Here is a 15,096-nt window from a genome sequence, read left to right as displayed (position 1 = left end):
TGGGGGCGTCACCTCTAATACATGGGATGGAGGCCTCTCCTATATTACACGGGATGGAGGCCTCTCCTATATTACACGAGATGGAGGCCTCTCCTATATTACACGGGATTGAGGCCTCTCCTATATTACACGGGATGGAGGCATCTCCTATATTACACGAGATGGAGGCCTCTCCTATATTACACGGGATTGAGGCCTCTCCTATATTACACGGGATGGAGGCCTCTCCTATATTACACGGGATTGAGGCCTCTCCTATATTACACGAGATGGAGGCCTCTCCTATATTACACGAGATGGAGGCCTCTCCTATATTACACGGGATTGAGGCCTCTCCTATATTACACGGGATGGAGGCATCTCCTATATTACATGGGATGGGGGCCTCTCATATATTACATGGGATGAAGGCCTCTCCTATATTTCCCAGGATGGAGGCCTCTCCTATATTACATGGGATGGAGGCCTCTCCTATATTACACAGGATGGAGGCCTCTCCTATATTACCCTGGATGGAGGCCTCTCCTATATTTCACGGTATGGAGGCCTCTCCTATATTACACAGTATGGAGGCCTCTCCTACATTACACAGGATGGAGGCCTCTACTATATTACATGGGATGGAGGCCTCTCCTATATTACAGAGGATGGAGGCCTCTCCTATATTACAGAGGATGGAGGCCTCTCCTATATTACACGAGATGGAGGCCTCTCCTATATTTCACGGGATGGAGGCCTCTCCTATATTACACGAGATGGAGGCCTCTCCTATATTACACAGGATGGAGGCATCTCCTATATTACACAGGATGGAGGCATCTCCTATATTACACAGTATGGAGGCCTCTCCTATATTACATGGGATGGAGGCCTCTCCTCTAATACATGGGATGGGGGCCTCTCCTATATTACACGGGATGGAGGCCTCTCCTATATTACATGGGATGGGGGCCTCTCATATATTACATGGGATGGAGGCCTCTCATGTATTACATAGGATGGAGGCCTCTGCTATATTACATGGAACGGAGACCTCTCCTCTATACCAAGTGATGGAAGCCTCTCTTATCTTACATGGGATGGTAGGCCTCTCCTAAATTACACAGGATGGAGACCTTTCCTACTATTACTTACGTTGGAGGCCTCTTCTATATTACACAGGATGGAGACCTCTCCTATATTGGCACGGAATGGAGGCCTCTCCTATATTACACAGGATGGTGGCCTCTCCTATATTACACAGGATGGTGGCCTCTCCTATACTGGCACGGAATGGAGGCCTCTCCTATATAACAAGGGATGCAGGCCGCTTGTATATTACATGGAATAGAGGCCCCTCCTTTATTAGAGGATGGAGACCTCTCCTATATTATATGAGATGGATGCCCATCATATGAGGAGAGGTTGGAAAAGTTGGGCTTGTTTAGCTTAGAAAAAAGATGCCTCGGAGGAGATCTTATATATATATATATATATATATATATATATATATATATATATATACCAGTCATTACAGAGGACAGTACATGACTTATTTCTTCCAAAGACCATACTGAGAATGAGGAGGCACTCATTACAGGTGGAAGAAAGGAGATTCCAGCAGCTAAATAGGAAAGGGTTCTTTACAGTTAGAGCAGTCAGACTGCAGAATGCCGACCACAAGAGGTAGTAATGGCCGACACTATATCAGCTTTTATGCAAGGGCTGGATGATTTCCGCTATACACATAACATTGATGGTTATGGTTAAATTATGTAATTAATGTGGTGTAGTAACCACTGTGTCCGCTAGGGGGCGCTGTGTGGATGTCCCAAGAGAACGGATGAGTGGCAGAATCCTGAAGGATGGTTATGTATCTCAAAGTGGGTGGCTTTGAGATGGAGACTTGTGTATGTGTGATCAGCAATATCATTGCTGAGGTGTTTCAAAGTGTAAGGGAGAAGTCTTCAGGTAACTAGAGAGATGGGCGGGTTGTGGTTACCTACAAACCCACCCTGGGGTGTGTCTGAAAACACCTGTATTAAAAGGCTATGTGAGTGTGTGAAGGACCTGTGATGAGGTCATAGTCACGTAACCGGGTGGGCGTGGCTATAGACCATATAATGTGGCCAGGGTAGGTCACATGTGGTGAATGCTGGGACCTGGTTGGTCCAGTGTGGAAGGTCCCGCTAGGAGATGGAGCTTCCTGCCTGACAGCACTTGTGGACGCTGTGAGCAATGGCGATGTGTACCTGAGAGTTCCCTGGAGGGGATAAACGTGTGCGGGATGCTGAAGCCGCATGAGGAGCCCTGACGTGGGTGAGATAATGGTGAGGCTAAGAGAGCCTGCGTACTGGACACTGATAACCAGAGTGAAGCACTATAATGGACGCTATGCAGATGTTAAGTGAACTGTCTGCTGCTGTGATGGTTTATGATTAGTGTTGAGCATTCCGATACTGCAAATATCGGGTATCGGCCGATATTCGCTGTATCGGAATTCCGATACCGAGTTCCGATATTTTTACAATATCGAATACCGGAATCGGAAGTTCCCATAATGCAATGAGCCAGTTGTGTTAGCCATGTTAACTAATGGCATGGCTGTGATTGGCTGCTGAAATGATGTCATCATGATGCGCGGTCTGTGCGGGCCTGCCGGGGGTCTGTGCGGGCTGCTGGGGGTCTGTGCGGGCTGCCGGGGGTCTGTGCGGGCCTACCGGGGGTCTGTGCGGGCCTGCTGGGGGTCTGTGCGGGCTGCCGGGGGTCTGTGCGGGCCTACCGGGGGTCTGTGCGGGCCTGCTGGGGTTCTGTGCGGGCTGCCGAGGGTCTGTGCGGGTCTGCCGGGGGGGTCTGTACGGGCCTGCCGGGGGTCTGTGCGGCCTGCCGGGGGTCTGTGCGGGCCTGCCGGGGGTCTGTGCGGGCCTGCCGGGGGTCTGTGCGGGCCTGCCGGGGGTCTGTGCTGGCCTGCCGGGGGTCTGTGCGGGCCTGCCGGGGGTTGTGTGTGCAGGCATCGTCTGATGGGACTACAAGTCCCATCGGGCTATGCCTGCTACAATGACAGTGATTGACACATTAGCCAATGATGGGACAGTAGTAGTCCCATCATCCGGCTAATGTGTTGAATGTAAAAAAAACATACATACTACATACATACTACATATTTAAAACATTCATACAACATACATACTACATATATAAAACATTCATACAACATACATACTAAATACCTACTAGATATATTCTACATTCATACAGCATACATACATACTACATAATACATACATACTACATTCATACAACATACATACATACTACATTCATACAACATACATACATACATACTACATTCATACAACATACATACATACTACATATATACTACATTCATACAACATAATACATACATACTACATACTGTATATACTACATTCATACAACATACATACATACTACATACATACTACATATATACTACATACATACTACATACATACTACATTCATACCACATATATACTACATTCATACAACATACATACATACTGCATACTTACTACATACATTCAACATACATACAACATGCTACATACTTACTACATACATACTACATACAATACATTCATACATTCATACAATACATACATATAGACATACAGTACATATAACAGAGTACATACTCACCATCACTTGTCACTTTGATCCCCGGAGCCAGTGTCATCTCACTGTAAAAAATATTAAAACAAACAACCAATATACTCCCTGATCCACAGAAATCCACGAGTGTCCCATGACGATCTCCTGCAGTGCATCACTGAGAGTTTACTATAGTTCACTGGTCTCACTTTATGGCAAAACCTGCGTGGGAACTTTCTCACACAGCAATGCCAAAAGTGAGACTAGGGACTATTTTTTTTACAGTGGCGGAGGAATACAGTGCGGATGGCTACCTACCTCCCGTCATTGTATTCCTGGAGCCCATAGAGAGCGGTTGCATCAGCTGATGCTGCTGTTCTTCACGGGAGATCGTCGTGGGACACTCGTGGATTTCTGCGGATCGGGAGTATATTGGTTGTTTGTTATTTTAATATTTTTTACAGATGACACTGGCTTCAGGGATCAAAGTGACAAGTGATGGTGAGTATGTACTCTATGTTATATGTACTGTATGTCTATATGTATTTATTGTATGAATGTATTGTATGTAGTATGTATGTTGTATGTCTGTAGCATGTTTTATGTATGTTGTATGTATGTAGTATGTACTATGTATATATGTATGTTGTATGAATGTAGTATATATGTAGTATATATGTATGTTGTATGAATGTAGTATATATGTAGTATGTATGTATGTTGTATGAATGTAGTATATATGTATGTATGTTGTATGAATGTAGTATGTATGTATGTTGTATATATGTAGTATGTATGTATGTTGTGTGAATGTAGTATATATGAAGTATGTATGTAGTATGTACTATGTATATATGTATGTTGTATGAATGTAGTATATATGTAGTATATATGTATGTTGTATGAATGTAGTATATATGTAGTATGTATGTATGTTGTATGAATGTAGTATATATGTATGTATGTATGTTGTATGAATGTAGTATGTATGTATGTTGTATATATGTAGTATGTATGTATGTTGTGTGAATGTAGTATATATGAAGTATGTATGTATGTTGTATGAATGTTGTATATATGTAGTATGTATGTATGTAGTATGTATGTTTTTTTTTTTTTTTTTACATTCAACACATTAGCTGGATAATGGGACTACTACTGTCCCATCATTGGCTAATGTGTCAATCACTGTCATTGTAGCAGGCATAGCCCGATGGGACTTGTAGTCCCATCGGACGATGCCTGCACACACACACAACCCACGGCAGGCCCGCACAGACCCCCGGCAGCCCGCACAGACCCTCAGCAGGCCCGCTCAGACCCTCAGCAGGCTCGCTCAGACGCTCGGCAGGCCCGCACAGACCCCCGGCAGGCCCAGACAGACCCCCGGCAGGCCCGCACAGACCCCAGGCAGGCCCGCACAGACCCCCGAGAGGCCCGTACAGACCCCGCACACACACACACACGCACAGTCTCCGCCCACGCACCGCCCACACTCTTCCCCCCTCCCGAACTGGATGTGCAAGGAAAGAAAGGGTTTATTTTCATTCCGATATTTGTGCCCCATTGACTTGCATGGGTTTCCGGTATCGGAATAGGTGATACCCAATATTTTTGGGGTATCGGTCCAATCCAATCCGATCCGATATTTCCCGATATCGGAAGGTATCGCTCAACACTACTTATGATGAATAATAAACCGCATCAACTGCTATGGTTTATGGAAAATCTGTGCAGGATGTGATTTTTCGCTGCCTAGCGAGAATCCCCTAAGTAAATGACAGCGCTACCTCACATTTGGTGGAGAAAGCTATGGGCATTGTTGTAGCCTTGTTGCTGGGAGCAATGGAAGAGGACTGCAAAGTCGGTTGCTAAGGGCAACGGTTTCAAAAAAGCATATGTTGCAGTGCTGGCAACGCTGAGCCAGGACGGCTGACGGTTGGGGAAGCCACTGCCCGGCTGTGGTTCTGGAAACATGGGGCGGCCTGGTGAGTAAGGCACTGTCCGAATCGGTGAGCCCAGTGCGGTCTTTTCCTCAGGAGAAAAGACTTATAGGATACCTCTGCTGTAGAGGGGTCCGAGAACCTGCGCGGCCAGCAGGTGACGGTCGTGAAAGCCGTGTTGTACTGACCTGGGTCAGTGGGAAAGACTGTGTTCCTGGAGGGTTCAGTGAACAAGGTCCTGGAGGGTCAGTGTTGGGAAGATCCCTGGAGCACGTGGTATGACCTTGGACCTGGTGAGGTGTAAATGTTGGGCAGCCTCAGGCCGAGACGGATGTCCTGAATAGCACCCTCTAAGCCCCTGGACCTGGTGAGGCCGGTGTGTTGGGAAACCCTGGAAAGAGGGTTGGCTCCCTGAATAGCACCCAGTGCGCCCTGTGTGTTAGACTTGTCTCAGGTGGAGACGGTGCGTTCTGAATAGCACACAGACCGGACACGTGAGTCTTGTGTTGGTGTGGCCGGTGTGTTGGGAAACCCTGGGAGGAGGGTCACTCCCTGCATAGCACCTGGTGCGCCCTGTGTGTTGGACGGTCTCAGGCGGAGATGGTACATCCTGAAAAGCACACAGAAAGGACACGTGAGTTTTTTGAGTTTTTTTGTGTGGTGTTTTTCTTTTCTTCTTTTCTCAACTCAGCCTGCGGTGGCTCAGTGGGAGTCAAGAAAGTGATAAGCGGCTTGATGTGGCTCAGTGGGGTCACGAAGGTGACAAGCAGCTTCCAGTAACTCGTTGGGGTTACGAAGGGGACAAGCAGCTTCTGGTGGATCAGCAGGTCCACGAAGACGGCGCAGCAGGAGCTGCAGTGACTCCAGCCACTGTGTGTGTGAACAGCAGCCGGTGGTGTTGGTGATCGGTGACAGCAGGAGCTGTGGTGGTGCCAACAAGGACTTGTGTGGTATCGTTAAGACATAAACTGTGTTGTGTGAACTGTGGTCTGAGAAGACCGGTATAACGGACATGGGGAGATCCTGAAAGGGGGTGGAGTCCCAGAAGGGGTCAGTGACCCAAATCGGGGTGGTAGCCCAAAAGGGGGAGGAGTCCAAGAAGGGGGCGGTGGCCCAAATTGGAGTGGTAACCCAAAAAGGGATGGAGTCCCGGGAGGGGGCGGTAACCCAAATTGGGGTGGTTCAGGAAATGGCAGCACTGGTTGACTCAGTGGGTATGTCTGCAGTACCGCAGTGTATGTGTATGTCTTGGGAGGAATGTGAGATATCCTTTCCGGGTAGTAATGACGGGCCCCAGGTGTGTACCGTGATGCTGTACCAGGAAGGAGTCTCTGGTAGGCTGGACTCAAAGAGTCAGGTGACTCTGACAGGAACTCCGCTCATTTTATCTCTGACCGAGAAAAACATCAGAGTTCGCTGTGTCCACGGGGGCGTTGTGAATTATAAGGTGGACAGAGTCCTGATTGAGATGAAAACGGGGGAGTGCCAAGGTGGTAGGATATCACCAAACTTAGTGCATACCTTTGAGAAGCGCCGGGACTTTGTCCTATTTGATGATGTGGGGGAGGAGGATAGAGACGTTTCTACTGTAGGGCTAGCAGACACTGAGACGCTGACGCCTCCTAACATGGACAGGCCAAACGTAGGGGCGACCGGAGAAAGAATCGCGTCAGACGAATTTACTGACCTGACGTCACCTGAAGGGTACATCAGTGTGAATGAGAAGGGTGTGGTAAACAAAAAGAGCAGAGCTGACACACGGATAGAGAGTACCTTGGGGGTTTACCGTACAGTGTGGTGTGATTGTGACGTGTTGTTGCCAGTAGCCACCTCTAGGACAGAATCTAGTGCTGTGCTGACTGAAACTCGTGACAGGACTGATGGGAACCTGGTCGAGAAGATAACGGAAGTAGAAACACGGTCAGAGGGTAACGGGGCTCGACTGATGGGACTAACCCAGGAGTACCCTTTGACGATGTAATTAAAGAAGTAATGGTGCAACACATGCTGGCCAAAAGAGAACAAGAGCAGGAGACACAGTTAATAAAAGAGACAGTGAAGGAACATCTCGAACGGGAAAGTATGATGAGACAAACGGCCGAGCACAGAGTGGAGGAGCTCGAGAAAGAAGTCTTGAAGTTCAGAGGTCACCTGTCAATGTGGCACAGCGTGAACAACACCTTAAGAAAGGAGGTGGAAGGGCTTAAGAAAGAAGTCGTGGAGCTCAGAGGTCACCTGTCAATGTGGCAAAATGTGAACAAAACCCGTAGGGAAGAAATGGAAGAGCTCAGGGGAGTAGTTAAAAGTCTTCTGAAGGAGAAGTTGGACGAAGACTTACCGCGGGTGAGCGCAAGTGATAACAGGTCAGAACGGCCAGTAGCCATCGTGGCAAAGGGTCATGAAGTGGTCAAATCGGGTGAAGCTGGTGAGTTAAGAACTGAGGAAGATAGTCACCCGGTCGGGTCAACGGCAGTGAGGGAAGTGTCCGTGGTAAATCTAGAGCCTTCTGTCCAGGAAGAGAGCAAGACCACAACCTTCCAGTTTGTGATTGATGTACCAGAGGACATGCAAGAAGCCTGTGTGGAAGAAGGTGTGCATGAGGCTTTCAAAGAAGCGGTCAAAGCGTGTAAGGTGCGCTGGGCACCTGAGACTCGGCAGTTGGTGATAGTATCGGACAGAGAAGATACATCAAACCGAGTAGCTGTCCTGAAAGAGATGCATCTACAATGTCTCCACACCAAACAGCGGGTCAGGCAGAGTAATGTGAAGGCTGCTCGACGCCTAGAGTTAGCAAGGGAGGCTATGGATCAGCTGGGTTTGCGGAAAGATGTGGTGCCGGTACCCAAAGCTCTGATTGGGAGAATCATTGGAAGATCCGGGAAGGTAATGCAAGACCTTGTGAATATCTCCGGTGTGGTGAGAGTGAGGCTCCCTCCTTATGATGAAGACCCGGTATCCAGTGAGGTGGGTAGGATACCCATCATGGTAGTTGGCTCTGTAGAAAGCCTGAGAGACTTTCGAATGCTTGTGGAGTATTGAGTGGGGTACCTGCAAGAAATTGAGCAGTTGAGGCTGGACCGCCGGCGAATTAATAAAGAAGTACGGAATACCAGGTGGCGGCCACCTCCAACCCAACAAGATGTAAGGACCCGAAGGGTTCCACCAAGAAGTGACAGGGCAGATGGCCGAAGAATGTCAGCAAGTGGTAGTTCGACTGGCAAGATGACGTTGAGAGACCGTAGTTCCTGTGAGACCCTGAATGAGTCAGACTCAGGCCAGGCAGTAGGCCTGATTAAGACTGATGACCGTACCAACCGGGGAAGCTGGTCAGGGAACGGAACAAACAGAGAGGAATGTGATGACTAGACAGTGTCAGACGACGCAGACAGACTGTAACTGGAGGGTCAAAGAGCAGGACCGATATTCTGACCGCTGGGGGCGGGGGAGGCCTAACGTAGAGAGGAGGCAATATGACAGTTGGAAAAGGTTCTCTCGACCTGTGGGGCAAGGTGTGATGAGTGCCCGGTCTCGAGAGCCTGATGTAATGTTGTGTGTTCAACCCCACAAGTTTGAACAGAGGGGCGAGGTATGTGGTGTAGTAACAACTGTGTCGGAGAACGGATGAGTGGCAGAATCCTGAAGGATGGTTATGTATCTCAAAGTGGGTGGCTTTGAGATGGAGACTTGTGTATGTGTGATCAGCAATATCATTGCTGAGGTGTTGTTTCAAAGGGAGAAGTCTTCAGGTAACTAGAGAGATGGGCGGGTTGTGGTTACCTACAAACCCACCCTGGGGTGTGTCTGAAAACGCCTGTATTAAAAGGCTATGTGAGTGTGTGAAGGACCTGTGATGAGGTCAGTGTCATGTGACCCGGTGGGCGTGGCTATAGACCATATAATGTGGCCAGGGTAGGTCACATGTGGTGAATGCTGGGACCTGGTTGGTCCAGTGTGGAAGGTCCCGCTAGGAGATGGAGCTTCCTGCCTGACAGCACGTGTGGACGCTGTGAGCAATGGCGATGTGTGCCTGAGAGTTCCCTGGAGGGGATAAACGTGTGCGGGATGCTGAAGCCGCATGAGGAGCCCTGACATGGGTGAGATAATGGTGAGGCTAAGAGAGCCTGCGTACTGGACACTGATAACCAGAGTGAAGCACTATAATGGACGCTATACAGATGTTAAGTGAACTGTCTGTTGTTGTGATGGTTTATGATGAATAATAAACCGCATGGACTGCTGTGGTTTATGGAAAATCCGTGCCGGATGTGATTTGTTCGCTGCCTAGCGAGAATCCCCTAAGTAAATGACAGCGCTACCTCACATTAAATTAGTAAGAAAGGAAAGGTATGGCTGATTAAGGGCGCTCAGACCAAGACAGACACCTGTTTTAGATAGAAAAGAAACTTCATTACTTGGTCATTATCTCCTCACAAAGCTTTTCGGCAGTGAGATAATGGGGAGATAATGACCAAGTAAAGAAGTTTGTTTTCTGAGCGCCCTGATCAGCAGTACTTTTCCTTCCTTGCATTTTACACCCTTCTGGGTGAGCGGTTTGGTGCAGCATGGTCCCAGCAGACTATCAACCATCCTGCAGGACCTGAAAGATGGAGGAACTGCGGTGACATCAGCATCACGTGACGTTCCACGTTATCGGCTAACCTCCGATCCCGGAAACCGGGACGGCAAAGGGTGAACTATAAGCCCCGCACGCTCTGCAAATGTGGTTATACCGGCAGCATAACGGCGGCAGGTTCGTGTACTTTGTTTTTAACCTCCTCCACTTGACCATCGGCTATAACATCAGGAGCGCCCCCTCCTCTCTCCTATTTTGTTTCTATGGTTAAATTAGTGACAAAATGTATATTTGGTGGAGAAAGAGAGAAGTTGATGGACTGGGGTCTTTTTTCAACCTACGCAACAGGGCGGCATAGCTATCAATAATACCCGTATGACAGAATATTAATATCATTGGTTTCTAGAACAATAATTATACAATAGTAATATAAATATCTGTGCTGCAGTATATGTGCACTCATGTGTTATAGTGGATGAGCCGTGTTTCCTCATACAGAGATTTCAGATGTTTCGTTTTCTTATAATGGAACCATAAATCACCATATTTAAAGGGATGGTTTGGCCCAATGGACGTCATTGCTGCGGTGTCATTTTCCTCCCCTTCATCCCAGACCCATAACTTTTTTTTTCTCCCCTGTCCACATAGTCGTATGAGGGCTTATTTTTGGGGGCCGAGTTGCATTTTTTAAGGACACCATTTATATTTTATCACATAATGTTACTGGACAACGGGGAAAAAATCCAAGTGGTGAGAAGTTGTTAAAAAAAATTAACAATTTTTGGAATTGTTTTTACAGTGTTTATTTTGAGACAAATATGACCCCACAACTTGATTCTGCCGACTAATAGAGATGGGTGAACCCCTGGATGTTTGGGTCCTGCTGAACAGTTAAAAAAAAAATTCTATTTGCGTACCAGAACACTACCTGTACCCCATTCACATGAATGGGGGGGGGGGGCCCCGAACATCCAGTGTTTGCCACGCTCAGTATTATGGGCATGACAGAGTGGCAATCACTGCCTCTGATCAGTGGTAAGATTAATACCGCTGATCAGATGACAGCGTGAGCCTGTAACTGCGATCAGAGGTAAAAAGACTACCTCCAATCACAGGCATCAGCTAATGGGACTACTGCTCCTAGTGTAGGGAAGGTGACCTGATGGACGGACTTGTCTGTAGGGAGAGAAGGGATGGTTGGTGCACTGAAGATGGATGCTTGTAATAGTGGAAGGGAAACAGCTGGGGAAAATGGAATAGGAATGCAGTACCTAAGTTTGACCACAAGATGGCAGAGGGGAGCGTGAGAACAGGACTTTACAGCAGCTTAGGGCTACGAAAACGCTTAGTCATGGGGGGCGGGGAGATAGGAACCCAGGAGGGGATTTCCTGAGGAGGGAGATAAATAGGACAGGAGAGGGTTCCAGAGAGTTCCAGTCCTGGGAGGAGCTCAGAAGGAGAAGAGACAGTGAAGGAGAATGAACAGTAGAGGAGAGCTCGACCAGGGGACAGAGGAGAAAAGAAGTCAGGGGGTGGCCCCGACACGAAGAGCCGCAGAACAGACGAGGCCCGGGGGTACCAAATTGACGACGACCTCGGACTGGTGAAGCGCTGGCGGTAGATAGGCCTAGGGCAGCCCCAGTGAAAGAGCCACGAGGAACGTCACTATGGCAGAAGGAAGGTGCAGGTACCCGGGCCTGAATACGGAGAGCTGTAAAGGTACTGTGGTGTATTGCTACGGTCGTCAGGAGGACGGCCAATAAACTCGGACCTGTTGTACCCGAAAATCTGCCCCTGTCTCGTCTCTGTGTCATCTGAGCGCGGTAAGCAGTGGACCACCCCCCAATCTGGCCCTTACTACACTAGTATACCTGCTGCTAATAGCAGTGAGAGCAGTCAGAGTCAGTGGCTAGAAGCATTCATCAGTCAACGCCTGCTCTCTCCCCCTATATATAAAAAAAGGGGGGGTTCCCCTGTATTTGTGATAACCAGCCAGCCAAAACTGCAACCCTCTGCTGTCAGCTTCAGCAAGGCTGGTTATCAAGGATAGAGGGGTCCCAATTTCATTTTTTTCAAAATAAATTTAAAACCAGCATCGATTCCCCCCATTTTTTTGACATCCAACCTTGCTAAAGCAGACAGCTGGGGACTGGTATGCTCAGGCTGGTAAGGGGTCATGGCTATTGCCACCACCAGGCTCGGACTGGCCCACCGCAGAACCGGAGGATTCTGCGGTGGGCCCAGGCACTGACTCCTGCTGGCATACTGGCCAGCATGTGCCTAGGGTCCCACTGCTCCAAGGGCCCCCACTGCTCGAGGGGCCCCCAAGCCCAGATTTTCTCTGGTGGGCCCAAGGTGCTCCAGTCTGACACTAGCCACCACCCACTTAGACTAAAAATTGCTCACAGCCAACCCAATTCTGGAAAGCAGTATGCACCAAGGGGCGTTTTCCCACTGGAGTCCAAAGGCTTATTCAGAAAGTCACCATTGGACTGGTGCAGGAGAACAAGCCTCATTTACCTGTAATTGGTAGAGTGGTAACCACCTGTGAGGAGCACAGATATCACCACACAAGACAGGTCTAAGTGACTGCACAAGTGTGGAGGAGTGTCACTAGTCACTACAGATGGCTGGGAGATTGCCACCGGTGTACTAGTGACTGAAGATGGTGGGTTAAAGGCGAGTGTGTCAGACAAGTCAATGCAGTGGATTATTGCATAGAGGTGACCATCAAAATAAGTCTTAACTGGACATTTACATTAGGTCTAGAATTTAGATTTAAAAAAATGCATATACACAAACCAACATTTGTGGTGGTTTTTGCAGCCTATTTCTTGGAAGATTTTTTTTACACATACACACCAGTTGTCGACTCGCCATCATGATTTTATGAACACCTTAAAGTTTCTGAACAAGTGTGACATTTTAGATATATCAAAGGGTCAAGCTCTGTGTGAGCCAAGACTTTGCAGATGGCGAGAAAGTAAAATTGCAGCTTTTTTAGCATTTGTACTGGTCAACCTCATGTAAAGCAAAGCAAAACAAAAAAATATAAAAAAAACAAAAAAAAAAAATGGATTACTTACCGGTAATACTCTTTTGTAGAGTCCACGACAGCACCCACTGAGAGAGGGGATCCGCCCCTAGGAACAGGAAACCTACAGAGAGATAAATGGGGCGGTCCCCTCGCTCCCTCAGTTTGGATTACAGAGGATAAAGAGGAACCGCCATGTTTTAGTCAATTTTGCTAGATCAGTGATTTACATCTATACATAATTATACGTTTTTTCTTCTTTTTTTTTCACGTATTTATATACTAATTTCTAAACTTGTTTTCCACCACCAAGGAGAACCACGTGTACATCTTTAAAGGGAATTTGTCACCTACCCTTTGGCGGGCGATGAAAACGAGGTCGGTCCGGTCCGATGGGCGGTGTTGCCGATGTGTGCCGCCTCCCCATCCTTGCCCGCTGTCCGCAGGTTATTGCTGAATTGGAGTAGGTGTAGACCATTTTTTGCGCGTGCGCTAAGCATTCATAGATAGCGCACGCGCAGTATGCTTTGCCCAACTGCGGGAAAAGCCGGACTGCGCATGTGCCGGTTAAATAAGCCCCGCAACACAGCAAAATACTTCCGGGGCTTAGTCTTGTCTGCTTTTGTATTACAGCTTTCAACCTCCCATTGTGTCTTGGATATTGTCTGGTTTGGCATTCTTGAGTATTGCATTGTTAATTTTGGTGATTTTTTTGTGTGGCCTATTATGGCCTGTATGCTCAAACCAGTTAGCATGAATGGCTATATAGATTGAATAACTTAATTCAGTGATTGTCTAGTATTAGGGCCTTATGGTCCCCATGAGCCTAGTTGTAGGGAGGCTTGCTGATATATCTTTATAGTTGGGTCAGACTGGGTATGGGCAATTATATCATGCTTTATATGTTTTCATATGTTACATTTAATTGCTATGTACTCGTGGGATGCCTGTCATGTTTTTATCATGGTTTTAATGTATAACTCTTTTGCATCAATAAATATTTTCACATTTTTCATATTATATTGTTGGTTCAGTGTGCGCTTTTTGCAGTGGTGCTTTTTCTTTCTCTTTTATAGATTGTTTGGGTTCAACCACCACTCCAAGGAGCTGATTACCTCTGGTGATAGGGATATTCTCCCCTCTAACCGGCCCTGTAGTTTATCTGCTTCTCGCAGAATGTCCCACTGCAATTTCCTGGAGTGGAATTGGGCCCACTGTACCGCCGGAATGCATGATATTAGGGACCCCAATAAGGACATGCCCTCTCTCAAGGACATCATGTTTTTATTACCTGCCCTCCATACCTTGTTAATAATGGCCCGTGTTTTGGATTCTGGCAGAAAGCATTTTTGACTTACAGAGTCTATTTGAAGGCCCAGGAACGTCTGACAGGTTACTGGTTGCAGTCTGGACTTTTCCCAGTTGATCAGCCAGCCTAGTCTCTGTAGGGATGAGATACTATCAGCAATCCTACTCTCGCATTGGGAAACCGAATTTCCTACTATGAGCAGGTCGTCCAAGTACGGAATTATTAAGGTGTCCTTTAGTCTTAAATATGACATCACCTCTGGCATTAGCTTGGTAAAAACGCGGGGTGCCTTGGATAACCCGAACGGCATTGCCGTGAACTGGAAATGTTGTATTCGATCCTCTAACAAGATTGCCACTCATAGGTATTTTTGGTGCTCTCTGCAAATAGGGAGATGGTAATAGGCATCTTTTAGGTCCAAAACTGCCATATAGCACCTAGGAAACAAGAGTTTTATTGTCGATCATATTGATTCCATCTTAAAGGACAGTAATCTCAGGAATGCATTGAGCTTTTTTTAAATTAATTATTGTTCTCAAGGAACCATCCGGCTTAGGGACTAGAAATAGGGGAGAATAAAATCCCATTCCCCATTCATCTTTTGGCACCTCTACCAGTACGTG

The sequence above is a fragment of the Dendrobates tinctorius genome, unplaced genomic scaffold (assembly GCF_039654945.1).
Source record: "Dendrobates tinctorius isolate UK_male_01 unplaced genomic scaffold, ASM3965494v1 ptg000151l, whole genome shotgun sequence".
In the NCBI taxonomy this organism is placed as follows: Eukaryota; Metazoa; Chordata; class Amphibia; order Anura; family Dendrobatidae; genus Dendrobates; species Dendrobates tinctorius.
This window is presented reverse-complemented; position numbering follows the sequence as displayed.